This window comes from Solanum stenotomum, chromosome 12, assembly GCF_019186545.1.
Source record: "Solanum stenotomum isolate F172 chromosome 12, ASM1918654v1, whole genome shotgun sequence".
Taxonomy (NCBI): Eukaryota; Viridiplantae; Streptophyta; class Magnoliopsida; order Solanales; family Solanaceae; genus Solanum; species Solanum stenotomum.
The window spans coordinates 45,356,739-45,369,141 of NC_064293.1; positions in this window are offsets into that span (position 1 = coordinate 45,356,739).

The following is a 12,403-nucleotide window of genomic DNA, read 5'->3' on the forward strand; positions in this document are numbered from 1 at the left end:
ACTTCCATCTTGACAAATTAACACACATCTCATGCTTAATCATTTAGAAAAATTGAAAAGGAAGGAAATTATTCACACACTTAGATAAAATATCTTTTGAATAACATGGCAAATACTATATTTCCTGATTTCAAAAACTCATAAGAAGCACAAGTATGAACGATTGCTGGAGTACTTAATGTTCAAAGCAAAATATTTACTAGCACTAATTGAGACAAAATAGACCCAAGGATTAAGGCACTAGCGACTAAATTGTATATTGGAAAATAATGAACACAAATAGATGCGGCACACTTGAATGGAGAAAACAAAAAAAATAGAAACGGAGCAAATGCCATCTAAGAAAAGGGAACGAAGCCTACACTCCGCAATAGATTCAACAAAGCAACCGAATAAAAAGAATCAAAATGAGTAGTAACAAACACAATACAAGAATCCAAAAACAATAGTAAATTCGACATGTTGACATCTTAATTCATTCATTTAACTCGAAGGGAAAGAATAAAGGATAAGACGTCAAATATTAAGCAATAACATGGATTCATATTAAATGGGAGCAAGCTAGGATCAAGAACGCCTATGATCCAACATCAATAGGAAAAATAACAGGTAAGACAAACAGAGGCATTTGAAAGGGATAAAATCGACAGAAAAATCATAAAGGGAGATTGAAAAACTTCATCCTATTCCTAAACACAACATTAACTAACAAATGAATTAAGATCAAAAGGAATTTTACCTTTCTCAGTGCAGCGACTGGATCGACGAGCTGAAATGAGCGATATCACCACCACAAGTGAGATTCCGATGAACTCCGACAAAGCTCCGATGAATTCCAGTAAGCGGCGAACGAAAATAAATAGAAACTTATTCCTCCATATTTAGTGAGTAATTCCCTCTTCTTTCTTCTTTTTTAACACTGAAAGAGCAGAGGTATTTATAGGCTGAATTGAGGGGGAAACGGGCAGAAAATTCGGATGATTTTTAATTCGAAATTTGAATTCTCTTTGCTCTTTTTCAAGGCGATAGTGAAGGGGATGGGAAATTTTGAAAAAAAAGGGGAAGGGAATGGGGATGATTGGACGCGATGTTGACTGGAGCCCTTCTTTTCCGTGATTTTTCTGGGATTTTCGTTGGGTTTCTGTGTTTTGAGAGAGAAGAGTAACAGGGGTCGGGTCTGGTATGCTGTATTTTGGGGTGAAAAGTACGTGGGCCGGGTAGTTTTATATTGTTGAGTTTTGTACGTAAATTGGACTGGCAATTAGAGAAAAATGGAATTGAGAAAGTTGGGCTGCTGGGATGTTGCTGGAATATTGGAATTATGAGAATGGGCTAGAGGAAAGGAAATAAGAATAGTATTGTATTGGGTCAGCTGAATTGGGTCTGCTAATGGGAAGAATTGGGTCGTGGGAACATGCCCATTTTTTGGTCTTTTAAAGGGTTAAGGATAGGATAAGCAATTGGCTAAAAATTGCAACAAGACAAATTTTCATAAATTAATTAACGAACTTCTTAATGTTAACGACATAAAATAATTAATTCGATTGTAAAATAATTAATTTAATTACAAACTAGTTAACTCGAAATTATAACTATAACTTAGACTAAAGTAAATTAATAAGATATTTAACTAAGATGTAAAATCTTTTGTGATGATTTTTAAATATTTATAAAATATACTAATTATATACATAATTGTGTAAAACATATATATTATCTAAAAAAATTATATTAAAAAAAAGTGACAAAAACTATTTAAAATAACTTGCAAAATAATTATTTTTTGAAATTTTATAAAACTAATTATTATAAATCGTTTGAAATTAAAGAAGCTCAATGATTAATCTATAATGTGGAGGTCAAAAATTGGGTGTCAACAATCGTACTTTTCCACTTTCTCATGATGAGAAATAAGTTCATCATCATCCATGGAGGTGTCATCAACTTTATTAGAATTCTTCTCAGTTAACACATAAGAAACATTGAGAAGACTTAAGTAGAAAAGTACTTTACCCTTCCATCTTTTGAAATGGTTATCATTGAACCGAAATGACTTGTTCAGGTCTCCATCTTGACATCCGCGATTATTTCAATTGTAGCCATTACTGAATCTCCTTAAAATTGTTAGTGAAAAACTTACAAGATAGCAAAAAATACAAGATTACAATTGAAAATAAAAATGAAGAAATAAATCTCTTCAGGCTGAGGTGCAGATATCTCGCTCTCTTTAAGGAGATTTAAGCCCACTGCAACAAATGTTTTTCACCGGTCCAGCAGTAGTCCTCTTTGACTTGTCCCCCCAGGATACAACAGCCTTCACAAAGTATTGTTGGGTTTTAAAGGTGTGAACAGGAAATGAAGGGTTGTGACTCTCTTGAAGAGTTGTGACTATGCCGAAGGGTTGTGAATTTTATGAAAAGTTTTGTCCTTTCTAAAGGATTGTGACCGTTTGAAAGGTTATGCCTTTTCCAAAGTGTTGTGACCTTTCTGAAAGGTTGTCTTCTTTCCAAAGGGTTGTGACCTTTACCCTTTGTTGGCTATAAATAGAGAGGTTTTCTCTCATTTTTCTGTATTGAATTCTTTCCTTCTTTTGCATACATTTCTTACAAAACAAAATCGATCGATCGTGTATGTGTGTGTGATTCGTTGCTGTCATTTTGAGTTCGTTGAAATTATCGAAGTTTGAGGTACCGCTACTTCTTTAATGGTTAATCTGTTTTATCTTGGAAGGAATTAATCTGCAACCTCGGATACTTGAGGGGATTAAATTTCTTAAGGACACACAGTGAATTCTGTGGACTCGAATAGTTCTTTGTGTTTTTCTTTTCATCTTTTATTATTTCTGGTTTGCTTATCTAAGTATAGGAGACAACAAGTATAACTCAACAACTCTGGACAAGAGTTGAGTCCAAAGCTCCACAAAAAAAAGAACACCTCCCTTCAACTTATAAGAACTCTATTTTTGACTAACTCTTTCACTTTATATTTTTTCTTGTGTGTTGTGTGTCCTAAACCAAATGAAGAACACCACTATTTATACTAAAAGAAGTCTTCCTAGGAATAAATAGGAAGATAATGGAGTGGTAAATAGTGAAGAACTGAAGATAAATGGATTTAGGAGTTACATATGTTACATAGATTACAAAAGTTAATAGAGGAATAAAGAATGAGACAATGAGAGGGATAACTAATGTCATCAATGGCTGATGAACATGCTGTCATGCTACCAAGGTTCCAACGTTCACTGGAACGTTTCTGCCTACATTATATGACCACAAAGTCAATGGCCAAATGAGGAGTAATTAGGCAACAGTAAGACACCAAAATAATGAGCAAATTTAATATTAAAAATAATATTAAACTTCTCAATAACCAACACATGCTGGAGTAATTAGGCAAAATTAAGACACCAAAATAATGAGCAAATTTAATATAAAAAATAATATTAAAATGCTCAATAACCAACACATGCTATTTACATTGATACATGTTAAAAAAGTTAATTTTATTTTTTGATAAAAATTCTAAATGTCCTAGTGTAGTAACTTAGATAATTATCTTGAAAAAATATTTAGATAAATAATATTTCTAGACAACGCTGACTATCTATTAATCTTCTAGCCTAATTTTTGATATTAATAACTTATTGTATAAGATTATGTCATGGATAAAATACAAGAATACACGTCTTGTCTAATAAACTCTCTATCTCTCTTCAGACCTATTATAGCAAACTTCTTACACCTTTTTACTAAAATACCGCCTATTTCTATTTTTTTCCACATACTCGGATCATTTCAGTCTTATTTTTCTAATTTTTTTCAATATAAAAATTACTCTCACAATCGAGTGCAGTCCTTTGGTCGTTTTCAGGCGGACAAAGAATCAACATAGGTGGATGAGGAAAAATGAGGTAAGAATGCCTCACAAGTCTCCAATTAAAAAAAAGGACAAGTGGAGCCTCTTCATCTCTTCCTCAATTTAATTTAACTCTTAATTAATATATTGGACTAAATTAGTATTTTTAAAACTTAGGAGACTTTATTTTAAATTGTGAAGCATATTAAGAATGGAAAAAACCTTTTAACTTATTCGATTTTCTTTTTAAAACTGAAGTTACAGGGGAACGTTGGAATCCAAGAACGGGACTTTTTTTTTCAAAAAAAAAATTTCTTCTTCATCTTCAAAATCATCAAATCTTCTTTGAGTTTGTTGTGTTTTTCTTTTCAATCAGTAGCTTCTAATACAAGGTAAATTTTCTTCTCTTTTCTATTTCAAAGGATAAGATTAGGGTTTAATAAAGAAGAAAATCATCATCATCTTGCTATTGTATTTTTTTACATTATATTTATTCCGTTTGAACTTGAAATTAACTCAAAAGAGCATTTTTGATAAGTATAAAAAATATTTTGTGTCCATTCTTCAGCTGGGTTTAGTGAATTCAATTTAGTTGTTTCAGCCAACAACTTAAGTAGTTGTTTGGACAACTACTGAAGTTGTTTATAGAAATAACTTTATATTTTTGTTAATACAGAAATTGTCTAACAACTTCCTGTAGTTGTCCGACGATTCAGAAGTTGTCCCAACAACTACTGCAGTTGTTAGACAATTGTGTTTAATTGTTGGTCAACTGATTAGTTGTAGGACAAATAATTTAATTATTGATCTATAATGTACCACTATTGCTCCTTTTTTGTTGATCCTATTTAGTTAATTTCTTACTATTTACTAACTTTTAACTATTTTAGTGTAGTTATAATGCTTTAATATAAGAGGAAGAGAACTGGAACATCTTCATCCAATCCAAATGCTAAAGAAAATGCTGAGAGCTTAACTGCTGCTAGAAAAAGAGGTACCACAACACTTCAAAGTATCGGTGGACAACCATCTGGAGAAGAAAAAAGTGATGAAAAAAATAGTAAGAATAACAATGACCTATCAGGTGAAGAAAAAAGTGATAAAAATAGCAACGAAAATTCAAGTGAAGAGAAAAAAGATGGTGAGAGTCATGGAGATGAATCAAGTAGAGAGGAACAAAGTGAAGAAAGTGAAAGTGAACAATCAGATGAAAAAGAAGAAGAAGGTATTGAATCCTCTCCAAATTATGTTAAAATCATTTCCAATGATAAGTATAAGTTTAAGACCCACTTGAGTGTGTCTGGGTCTTATGATTCAAGAATCAATGCGAGAGTTGGTTTTGGAGCTCAATTTGTTGAGTTTAGAAAGATTTTAATCGCACAAAAAATTGAAAATGATTTTAAAAAATCTTGTTTTGGTCACTTTTTGAAGTTGGATCAATTTGTAGCAGTACAACTTCCAATAAAGTTAGTACATGGCCTTTGTCTTCGTCGTATATTTTCTGAAAAGAAAAAAGAGGTTTGGATAGATTATAATGGTTTGCCTCTTTGTCTTGGCATTAATGAATTCGCTATTATGACTGGACTTCGGTGTCATTCCCTACCTCCTCTTAGTCAACAATTAGCGAAAATTGGAAAAGAAGGTGAAATTTTGGTTGATCTGGTGGGTCAATCTGCAAATGTTGTTGTACTCATAGAAAAGATGAGTGATCCATGCTTAACCAAAAAGCAAAAGCTTGCTATTAGTATGGTTTGGTTTTTGCATTGTGTATTGTGTTCAAAAAGTGCAGAAAAGGAGATAGAAACTCATTGGCTAAAGATGGCGTCCAAAAAAAGTGTGTTCAATTCATATCCATGGGGTTGAGTTAGCTTTGATCTTACCATTAGCTATCTTTTGAAAGAGCTAGATTCAACCAAATCTCAGTATAATCTTCATGGATGTCCATGGGCGTTCGCCGTAACTAATTAAATTGATGTTTTTATTTTATAATTTTTAGTTAAATTATTATTTGACTTTATTATCTATACTAAGCTATTTTTAATATTATATTGTAGGCTTGGACGTTTGAAGTTATTCCGACACTTCAACGATTGGCCAAGGATTCTTCACCTGAAAAATCAATTCCAAGAATGATTAAATGGATGGCTGGAACACCTGCTTACAAGACAAATATTGATCCTATTTATAAGACAAAAGAACAAGTAAGGTTATATCTACATAATATTTGTAGTTGTGTTATGCAAAAGTTAAACAAGTAGTGCAATTATTGGACAACTGAACTTGTTGTTCCGTCAACTATTCAAGTTGTCCTACAACAGTAAAAGTTGTAAACATACAACTTAGCTATTATTGTACAACTAAATTAGTTATTTCAAAAATATTATATATCTACATAATATTAATTGTGTTATGCAATATTGAAATACTATTGTAATTATAAGACAACTAAACTTGTTTCCACAACTACTTTAGTTGTCCAACAACAATAAAAGTGATTTCCACAATCACATATTACTGAAGTTGTAATTGGACAACTGATTCAGTTGTTTTTAAATTATAAATAACTTTTTTTTTTTAAAATGCAGATGCAAAATCAGGTTGTTCACCCTTTTCTTTTTCCAACAAACATAGAGAAGGAACAAATTTATGTTCAAGATATTGAGTCATATGAAGATAGTTTGGATCCAAAAATTGATGCTTTAAAAGAAGAGTTGGCACTTGTAACAACTATAAAATTGAATATAACTGTTGTTAAAGAAGGTCTTGAGATAACTGGTGGAGAGAATAGTGTTGCGAGAAATTATGGAGTTGAGAGAGACGGTGATGGCCAGATTGCTTTAGATACTTGTAGATCTTTTGGTGGAGTAGGAAGAGATGAATCATATTTAGCTGATCTTGGTAGGGGAGAAAATACCCCTGGTGTGATAAAAACAACAAATGTGAATGCCTTCAATATTGATTGTTGCTGTAAATGTGAAACATGTTGTGATAAGTATGAAACTCTTTTGAATGAAGTAAATTCTTTGTCAACAAAGTTAGATGGGCAGCAATCAAAGAGGACTATATATCCGAGCTATGTAAGAAAATCTCCTTATACTCCTACGTTAAAAAGGTTGGCCATGAATTTCAAAGCCAACAATGCAATGAAGAGTAGATTGGAAGTGAATTTGTACAAACCTCTTGATGTGGAGAAAAGAGAGATCTTTAGTGTCTTCATTAGCAAAAAGAAAGAGGAAAGAAAAATGTATTTGAACGGTAGATTTAATTATCAAGACTTGATGAGCATGAATGATCCATATTTTTTGTTCGAGTGCAAGGTAAATACTACTATATTTTTAATTTATACAATAATTTATTGATATTGAATTGACTCTCAACTTTATTTTGGCAGCATGTTGATGAGATCTTGTCCCTTATGCGCAAGAGACAGATTTGGTATCCCAAGCACTATGACTAAACAGATCTTATTTTAGATCTAAATTTCTACAACACCTTGTATGATCAGTGCAACAACTTGAGATAGAAGAGTTTAGTGGATGGTTCTCCACCAATGCATGAGACACTCACATCGTTTGAGATGGATGGTGACATACTCAAGTACTGTAAGGGTGAAATGTCTTATCCATATGACCGAAAGTGGAATGGAGCAAAAAGAATTTACACCGTGATGAACATAAAGAATACACACTTTATTGCACTTGAATTTTTGATGGAAAAGGGCTTGATTTAAGTTTATGATTGCAATATTCATATGTGTGATGAGTCGACTTTTCATACATTGATTCATCCCATTCTCGAATTGTGGCCCAAACTACTAAAGCAGAGCGGGATGTTCAATCATTTGTCTGAAATTTTTTTGAATGATGCATGGTCATATGAGCGTCTAAAAAATGTGCCAGGTAACAATTCTCGTGCGGCATGTGGACCATATGCCTGTGTTTTTATTGATCACTTGCTTACTGGGACAGATATGAGCTGCCTTAACGACAATAAGGTGGATAATTTTAGAATGAAATATGTTGTTGTTGTGCTTGAGAAGGAATTAATTCTTTGAGAGAGTAGTTGTGTACAAAGTTGATTTTTGTACTTCATTGACAAAACATTTGGATCAATGAAATTATTGTATTAGTTTTTTATGTAATTATTTCAGTATTTTGTGTTTTTGTTATCAACTACTCTAATTGTCTTTACAACTGCTTCAATCGTCCCTGTAAGTGCTTCAGTTGTTCGTACAATTGGTTCAATTGTTCCTACAACTACTTCAGTTGTCGTACAACTGGTTCAATTGTTTCTACAACTAGTTTAGTTGTTCCTGCAACTGGTTTAGTTGTTCCTCTAATTCTTTAGTTGTTTTGCACAAAATTACGTAGTTTATACTTAATAATTCACAAAATAACTCGATCGATCTTTAATTTTTACTAAACGACTTAGTTTATACTTAATAATCCACAAAATAACTCGATCGATCTTTAATTTTTACTAAACGACTTAATTTATACTTAATAATCCACAAAATAACTCGATCGATCTTTAATTTTTACTAAACGACTTAGTTTATACTTAATAATCCACAAAATAACTCGATCAATCATTAATTTTTACTAAACAACTTAGTTTATACTTAAGAATTTACAAAATAACTCGATTGATCTTTAATTTTTACTAAACGACTTAGTTTATACTAATAATTCACAAAATAACTCGATCGATCTTCAATTATTGTTAAACGACTTAGTTTATACTTAATAATTCACAAAATAACTCTATTGATCTTCAATATCAATGCGAAGTAATCTTAATAATTATAAAAATTGTCCCGACAACTATTAGAGTTGTTAGACAACTATGCGAAGTTGTTGGACAACTGTGAGAAAACGTTGGACAATTAAAAAGTTGTTGAAAAAAGTAAAGCAGTTGTTTAATAATGTGCAATTAATTGAAAAACTTGACCCCTTCAACTGTATCCGTTGTCCAACAACTTTTGAAGTTGTTGGTATGCATCTAATAAAAATCTTAACTACATAATTGTTTGAACTAATCATAGCATCTGTAAATACATGTTATGCATACGATAATAACTCATGAAACTACACCATTACTTGTTCCTGCAACTTCATTCGATCTCGTAGGACATGAAGTTTTTTTGTGGACAAATCTTTTACATAAAGAGCATTTATTTCTTTTCTTTGAAACCACTTCTCCTATAGTAGGTACTCGTTTCAGTCGCTTCCTTCCCAGTTTAGCTTTCTTTTCAGGTGAAGGTATTACTCTCTCTAAAATTTTCAGAGGAAGATTTCAAAATTCTTCAGCTGGCACTGGATAGATTGGATATGCATATGCAAGTATATATGACTCTACCTTATAATACGGAGAAGAGTACTCATAAATCATCTTGCCATATTCATCTCCAAATTTGTGTCTGAGCGCAGCCATAGCATGTTGACAGGGTATTTTATCCAAGTCAAACTCTCGATATGAACATATTTTACTTCGAAGATGGACCATTGCGATTCCATTGTCCGCGGTGACGCTGAAGGTGTCTTCATCAATTTGATGGACCAATAATTTATTTCCCAGATTCTTATTAGCCATTATTTTAGTTTCAGCTGAAGGAACGAAGGTGGTTTTTAACTTGGCATATGCCATTCTTCTCTCATGAAATTTTTCCGACCATCTCTTGTTTATATCATTGAACAAGGCAATAATGGGAAATTCTCTTGCTTCATTGAACATTGCATTAACAGACTCAGCAATATTTGAGGTCAATACATCATATCTGAAATATAAAAATTCAAAAATATCAAAAATTAAAATACAAACTATTGCAGATTGTTAATAACTATTATAGTTTTGAAAACAACTATTTTTAATGTCCCACAACTTCTACAGCTGTTGAAACAACTATGAAAGTTGTCCAACAACTATAATAATTGTTTCAACGATTATAATAATTGTCCCAACAACTACAATAATTGTTCGAACAACTATACTAATTATTCCAACAACTACAACAATTGTTAGAGACCTGCAATATTTATGTTTGAACTAGTAAGAAAGTTTACATGTTTCCTGGAAAATATGCTCTAGTCCATTTGTGAAACCCAACATTCTCAAGATAATCAGCGACCTCTGCATTGATAATTCAGATTTGTTCAAAATGGTCATGGAACACATCTCTCCGATATGCTTTTGTTGCATGGTAATAATGTCCAAGAAAAGCTCCACAATGAAAATTTTTATGGGCATTTTCACCAAGATGCCTCGTGCAACATCCATGGTATGCTTCAGAGTAAAATTTTGATAGTATTTTTTCTATGCTTGGATGCCTATCAGAAATAATGCACAACTCTGAAGTAACAGGGACTATGTCCAACAATTTCTAAAAAAGTACTCATTGCGGCATCACATTCCTTATCTACTACACAAAATGCAACAGGAAAAACATGATTTTCTGTATTCTATGCGACAACAAACAACAAAACTCCATCATAACGACCTCTTAAGAATGTTCCATCAACGGCTAAAACTTTTCTCATATGCACAAACCCCCTAATCCAAGCTCCATAAGATGCAAAAAAATATTTGAACCTTCCCTTGTCATCAAGCTTTAACGATGTCTTGCTTCCTTCATTTATAGTCATAAGCATATGACGATAACCATCTAGAATTGCATATCCGTGCTCCGGTGTCCCTCTTATCATAGCCTTTGCTATCTCACTGCTTTTCCAACACTTCCAGTAACTAATCTTGCAGCCCAAATCTGCTTGCACTATATTTTTTTATGTCTTTTGTGGAGGGACCTTTTCCATTCAAGTAATTAGGTTGTATGTATTCTGCAATGACATCTGCTGAGGCATGTGGATGATGACTTGTAAGGTGTTGTGCCCCACATGAGTGAATGTTGCGATACTTTGTAATTTCAAATCTATTACAACTTTTAAGTTTTGTAGCTCGCAACCACCAATCACAATTCTGATCTACACATCTAGCACAATACACCTCTTTAAAACTCTTCACAGATTTGAATCTTTGATCTTTCTTCACGGAAGCAAGCTTCAACAATTTAGTTAATTCTTGCTTGTCCTTGAAAATTTTACCCTTATAAAAATCTGTGCAGTCATCATCTATGTAGCGGCTACCTTGTGTTGATATCGAATGTAGTGAAGCTTCCTCATTTATAGGAATATCCATTGTAACAGGATGCTCTTCATCATTTACTACTGAATTTGTAGTCTCTATAATCTTCTCAACCATAGATATCCTTAAAATTGACCTACTTTGATCATCCAACAAAAATCGCAAATCAAGATCCTTTCTTATCCTAGAAGGAGCTCCTTTTTGCTTTTCAATAAAGCTAAGCATGTAACTAATAGACAGATCATTTTTATCACAATCTAATTCAAACCTAGAAACAATGATGTCAACCAATTCATTGTACGTAACATTCTCACTTATCTTTATCGGTACTGTCTCCCGGCCCTTCGAATGCCAAGTATAACGAGTAGGATTCTCCACCCATTCACCATGTAAATCAACTCCTATTATTATATGGTCTTCCATAGAGGGAAACAATACCTGGAGACATCACAAGTAAGACGTTCATCAAAGAACTGCAAAATTGCAAAAGAACATTGATTGCTTGTTTTACATCTATTTAGTTACCTCACAATTATCAACAATTGGCATAAAAGTTTAGTAGCTTTGGAGACTGCTATAATTCTTCAATTATTTATTTCAACAATTAATACTTTGCCCACAATTATATTACTTGTCCTAAAAACTAATCCGTTGACCAACAACTGAACACAACTGTCAAACAACTGCAGTAGTTGTTGGGACAATTTCTATAATCGTTCGATAACTACAGACAGTTGTTGGACAACTTCTATAATCGTCCGATAGCTACAGATTGTTGTTAGACAATTTCTATATCTGACAGAGATGTTTATTTATTTCTACAAACAACTTCAGCAGTTGTCCAGACAACTATAAAAGTTGTTGGCTGAAATAATCAAATTAGATTTAATAAACCTAGCTGAAGAATGGACACAAAGTAATTTTTATACTTATCAATAATGCTCTTTTGAGTTAATTTCAAGATCAAACGGAACTAATGCAATGCAAAAAGTTCAAAAATTTTTGGTATCCATTTTCACAAATTTTTCTTGATAGATCTTCTCATAAACCACATATATGCTTGCAAATTAAGAATGATGAGGATGAAGAAAAAGAAGAAGAAGGGAATTGAGAAGCATACTTCTGTCTCGTTGAAGACTTGGTAGTTGTCCTTCAGGCTCGTTGTTGAAGACGCTGCAGGTGAGAAAAAAGTACCGCCTTTTTTCTTCTCATATATTTTAGTGAAATTTTAGGTATTTTGAGGTAAAAAATATAGGGTAAAAGTGTAAAAGTTAAAAGTTTGGGGCTGTTGAGGAAAGATTTTTTAATTTCATTAATATTAATTATATATTTGTCACTTCTACCTAATATTTAAAACTTGGAGGACTCCTACCTAATTAACAAACTACTTTGTCACTTTTAATACACT